This window comes from Coffea arabica, chromosome 7c (genome assembly GCF_036785885.1).
Source record: "Coffea arabica cultivar ET-39 chromosome 7c, Coffea Arabica ET-39 HiFi, whole genome shotgun sequence".
Classification (NCBI taxonomy): domain Eukaryota; kingdom Viridiplantae; phylum Streptophyta; class Magnoliopsida; order Gentianales; family Rubiaceae; genus Coffea; species Coffea arabica.
In genome coordinates, this window is record NC_092322.1 from 24,599,798 (window position 1) to 24,605,797 (window position 6,000).

Genomic DNA, 6,000 nt, shown 5'->3' on the forward strand with positions numbered 1-6,000 from the left:
TTGCATGTTGACCTTAGACCATCGGATGATGAATTTAGGGAAGAAGAAAAAAATTTCTGATGTGCGCACATTTGGACTGCCGAGACTGATTAAGAAATGCTATGCTTAATTTGTTTAATTTCGACAATCTGAGGTTATAATCCTAATTATCCAAGTGAAGATAAAATGTTTAAGGACATGCATGTTGAGTTATGCGATTGGACGATGGAATTAGGAACTTGGGAAAATTCTGTTTTGATGAAATGGAACTACCGTGAGCTTAAATTGGAAATGTAGTTCCTAATCTTCTACATTGTGATGATCTGAGTTGATACCTATGTTTATCTAGCTAACAACATGATGTTTGAGGCTTGCATGAGGCTATGTAGTTCGGCTAACCAAGAAAATAAAATGAAAACAGAAAATTGTTTCATGCATGATCATCCGAGACTAGTGGATATAATTTCTGGATTTTAGTGATGTTTGCAGTTGGTAACTAAATCTGATTTTGAGCTGGAAATGTTAACTGTCTAGCCAAGTAATTGCATGCTGAACTTGAGAGTTTAATAGCATTTTTAGCCGAGGAAATGTTGGATTTATGAACACTGAAGTGCTGGAATTTTTAATGACCGAGAGGTTGAGCAGAAATTCTTCAATTGGTTTCTGGAATTTTTCTTTGGTATATAATGGCTTTGAAATGCATGAAAAATGTATATTTTAAGCTGTGTAAGTTGTTTAGCTATGAAACATTTGATATTTTGGAGGTTTTAATCAAAAAGGTTGAAGTGTAGATCTGGGAAATTTTCAAGCGTGTTGATAGAGATAGTAAAGGAATTTTCCAGATTTCTTTTGGCGAATTTCAGTTCCAAAACTGCTGTTTCAAGCTGTAAAATATTTTATGCCCATTGATTTCACTTTAAGAAATATTAAAAGGGTTATGCATGTACACCTTGGGATAACAATTTGATTATACCATGGTTAAAATGTTGTGATGGAATTCTTGATAGTTTGGAATAACAATTGCTGGAAAATGTTTAAGTTATCCTTGGTTCTGAACAATAAAAGTTTGGTTGAAATGTTGGCTATATTGTTATAAGAAATAATTGTTGGATGCTAAGGGCTAATGATTGATGAAGCCCTTGGCCATTTGAATGATTTTATACAAGTGTTAAAATGTGATGAAATTAACTGCTAGAATTGCTTGGAGGCTTTATATTTATTTTGCTTCAACTGTGATGTGATATGAACTTGCCAAAACCAAGAGCTAATGATTGACGAAGCCTTGGTCATTTATTCCATTTCAATCAGAAGTGAATCTATTGAAAACCCAGGGCTAATGATTGACGAAACCCTAGGGATTTTCTATTAAAATGTGATTTTGATTTGCTGGCAAATTTGAACGATAATGTGATTTCGAAATGGGATCGACATTGTGAAAGTCGTTTCGACCCTGTGAACTCGAGCAATTTTGATCAAGCTAATCAAAAATATTTTTTCGCTAGTATTAAACGATAAAATTCAGTAATTAGTATTTTGCCCTAAATCTTGCCAACCGACAATTTTCCTTTAGCTTAAACTATCCTTGATAGTTATAGAAAATAATTTTTCTAGCTTTTAAAACCCTAAGTCTTGTTTCATTTCCTTTCCTTTCTTTAAGACCTGTCCCTTGCTAGTTTTCTAGAGGAAATTTCCAAAATACGAGATTTTAACGATTTTAACTAAACGTGCAGAAAACTTGTTCGGCAAGAAACATTATTTCACGTAAAATTTATTTTAGTAACACTTTTACAAGAAAAGTAATATTAAAGAAACTTTACAAAGTATTTTACTAGTTTTAATACTACATAATTTGTTGAATTATTCCAAGAAAATAAACTAGCTATACGAAGAATAATTTTTCCTACGTAATCCTAGAACTAGTTTAGCCCACTTATAGTTAAAATTTGGTATTTTAGGGTTTAGCGAGACGCAGATTTTGATTCCCAGCTTGATCAGTAACTTCACTCTTGGTGAGTGTCCCTGCCTGTTCTATTCCTACCTGATTTAAGTGCTTTCTTGACTTGATATGTGATAATAGGAAAAATGGTTTTTCATCCATCGAAGTGAGCAGTGTGTACTTTATCGCACTAGCCTTTCGAGTGGTGACTTGCGTGAAATATTTTTTTTCGTGAATCTAAATGTAGTTGCATCGTTGGGTGAATCCCTCGACTCGTGAATCCAACTGCAGTAACGTCGTTGGGTGAATCCCTCGGCTCGTGAATCCAACTGCAGTAACGTCGTTGGGTGAATCCCTCGACTAATTTCCTGAGGGTATACTCAAGTATACTGCTCCCAATTTTCTAAGGGTATATCTCGAGTATACTGCTTCCTTTATCTTGTCGTGCGGGCCCGGAGCTAGGGTATGTCTGGTGGCCAGAGTAAGAAAAATAAGAGAATCTACATGGACCGTAAGTAGTGAGAGTTGACGGAGGGTCAACTACGATAACTTTTGATCAAGCGAGGCAAATGGCTCCTGAGAGCCCCTGTATCCTACCTTGTGCTGTTATACGCTTTCCTAGTTGTTTACTTCAGTTGAAATCAATACGTGTTAGTTGTTTTATTTAATTGCATGTTTTGGGGCACCACTGAGCTTTAGCTCACCCCACGTTTATTTGTTTTCCTTGACAGGTTCTGGCAATTGAAAGCCTTAGAACGTGTCCGTGTTTATTTTTGGACATAAGTGAATACTATGACTTCTTTTGTGGGTTGTATTATGTTCCAGACTTGAATGATGTACCTTTTATTTTGGAATTGTCACTTGAAGCTGGAAAATGTGTAAACCCTAATTCGAGCGTTTGGCTTGTAAGTTTGTATTAGTGATGTATGTAATTATCTATCCGGAGTTGTACAACTTTATACCTTGGTAGGTAGCACGTGGGACGTTTAAGAGCCGTCGATTGGCTATTTTAAATTACTGTTATCTCTGAAGTAAATGTGGATTTAGTAACTGTCTATTTCGGGAGAATCGTTATGGAATGGATGAGGTCATTCTTCTAAAGGATCTAGGTTAGTGTGCTTGCGTGAGTCTTGGCGAGAGCTGGGCAGACGACTCGCCAACCCTCTGGTTCGCCTTAGGGGGAAGTGGGGTCGCAACAATTTTTCAAGGTGCTAGGAGACAATTAGAGGTTAGTTAGATAGATTAACCATTGGAAGACTAGAGGATGAGAATAAATATTAAAAGCACCAAGTGTCGCGAAACTAGTCGAAGATGGACTTTGACCAATTTCTCACCTTTGCTGAATATCCAATTTTGACTAGAATCATCTTCATTCTTCATCAAGGCTAGCCAAACCGTAGAGGAAAGAAAGAAAAAAGAAACTTAATCTTCACCAATCAATTTTCTTGCACAATCTTGAGTTCCAACCAATAAGTTTACAAATTTCTCCGTAAAAGTTGTTTACTAAGAGGGTTTGGAGACTTTGGTGGAGTGACTTTGGAAGGAGAAACCTTAAGCTACCATCTTTCTTGAAGTTACAAGGTATCTTGCCTAGAAATCCCTTTTTGCTCTTAATGATTGCAAATTAGTTGATTATAGTTGTTAAATAGGTAGTTTTGTGAGAAATTTCATGATTTGAGGTAGAGTTATGGTAAATTTCAGATTTATTGTTGATTTTTCTGCCCTCATGTGATGATTAGTGATGGCCATGGAATGATAGCCTTGTTAGGTGTAAAATTGAAGCTTTTATATGTTGGTTTTGGTTGCTTACAAAAAATTCCAGCTTGTGTGATTGATTTCCAGCTTTAGAGAGCAAGCTGTCCTGTTTCTGACCTGTGTAATTCGTCCATGTTAGATGCCGAATAAAACCTAGGTCAAAACATGAAAGATGTAGGGAATGCAGTTAGGAAGCTGCCTGTAAAATTTCAGCTCAATCCGAGCACTGTAGCATGTTATATGACTAAAATACCCATGACTGCCAAATGTTCTTTTCCGCGGACAGTTTTGAGATTTCACATTTTTGGCTTCATTTTCACTATGATCCATATCAAACCAGCCATTGGCCAAAGCATAAAAATTTTAGCCTAGTTTCAGCTTTCCAACGCATCTAAAAACGTCTCAATCGGACATTTGTAGCTTGAGTTATTGCTATTTGAATTCAGTGCTGACAACCAGACAGACAATGAAATTCTGATTCTGTAATCTGCAAATTCGACCTAGATCAATTGTGAACTGGGTTGAATTGTCTTCATTAAAGTTGTAACCCTTTGACTTAACTTCGAAACGGTATAAAGTGCACTCCAATCCTAAAAGTGTAACTTTAGTTGTGACCGAAATACTAAGAGACGTCAAACCTGTTATTTTGTTATTTGTCTTAAACATTAGTTCCGATCAATTTGTTAGCATTGTTTTGTAATTGAAGGACATTGAGCCTACTGAAAGGCTATTGTGGTAAGATTATTTGTGTGAGATTTTGGGGTTGAATTGAGAAAAATGATGAAGCCACAAATGACTGGAAAATAGGTAAACACAATGGGCGTGCTACCCAAATTTACACTCGAGGGCTAGGTAAATATACTCGCGACTTGAGTAAGGATTTGAGGATGAATCTAACTCGAATTTTCTAGGTTATTCGAGTCCTCTTTTGTAGAGGTATGTAAGCAAGAGTTCGGCCAAAACTTATACTCTTGGAAAAATGAAAATAACGACTAATAGAAATACGTTTTCTTCGTTACTTTGACTCAGATGGAGATTTCAAAGTTTTAAGAGTAAGTATGAGTTTTACAAATATTTGACTCATGTCCTTTGATCGAAATATACTTTTATCACTCCAAAAATAATCTTTATACATTGTACTAGTAGTTATTCAGATTTTCTTTGATTCATCTAAACTTTAGATAGTTGAACCGTAATATTTTCTCTTGGTTATTCTTAGGGTTTGTCGGTAATTGAGAATATTATCCAGAAGGAAATTTGACGTTACTTTACTTAAACGGGTAAGTGTTCTTTGTACGTTATGTTTCCAATGACATTGTGGATTGTTGTGAATGTTTGATTATATGTTAAATGTTTTTAGTGATTGTTAAAAATGAATTTTGCTAGGCGAGCGTGTACTTTATCGCATTTGATCTAAATGAATGTGAAATTTTTAATGATTAAATGATTAAATACTACTTGTGCATGAATGTAAGCCTTTTGGTTGAATTGGGTCCTTGCCCTTCATTGCCAAATGACTTGAGCCAGAAGCGGACTCGGTCGAGCGATTGGTGACCCTGGGATAATGTTTGATATACTCGAGTATGACCACGAAAATTGGTAGAGACTGGCCAGAGAATTGGCTAGCGGGGGAAATGAAATGAATGAACGAATAGCAAGAACAATGGAGGGGTTTTCACTTGCAAATGTTTTTTTGAATGTTGGAGGAATAAGGAAAATGGTTGGCAAATGAATGAACGAATGGCTCCACGTGAGCATGTATCCTTTTATGAGTATGTTACCATTGCTTTTATATTGTAAATGTTTTCTAGATTATATGTTATTCAATGATTAATGTCCTTGTTTGAACTACTTGATTATGTGTATGGGAACCTCACTGGGCTTTTTGCTCATACCGTTACTTTTGTTTTCCTTACAGGGGATGCGAGCGAGGGTGTGAGACTGGTATAGACTAGCCTTGTCTAGTTCTTTTGAATTTTACGATTGTACTCGTGCTAGTGCTTGGTTAGGGTTGAATGTATTAATAACTTAAAACTTTTGTTCTGTTTGGGATTGTATTACTGTTTGAGATAGAAATGTATATATGTATACGTTCCAAGTTTGGGAACTGTTATTTCCCTTATTATCGAGATTATACCATATTTTGTTTCTCGAGTCCTGGCGAGAGCTGAGCAGGCGGTCTGCTAACCCCTGGGGTACGCTTTAGAGGGAGTTGGGGCTGTCATATGTGGTATCAGAGCCACTTTACGTGGTCTCTGCGCGGGATGAACTTGGGCCAAGTGGTATTATGGTCCCGATTACGTGAAAAGTGTAAATGATTAGGTACTCTT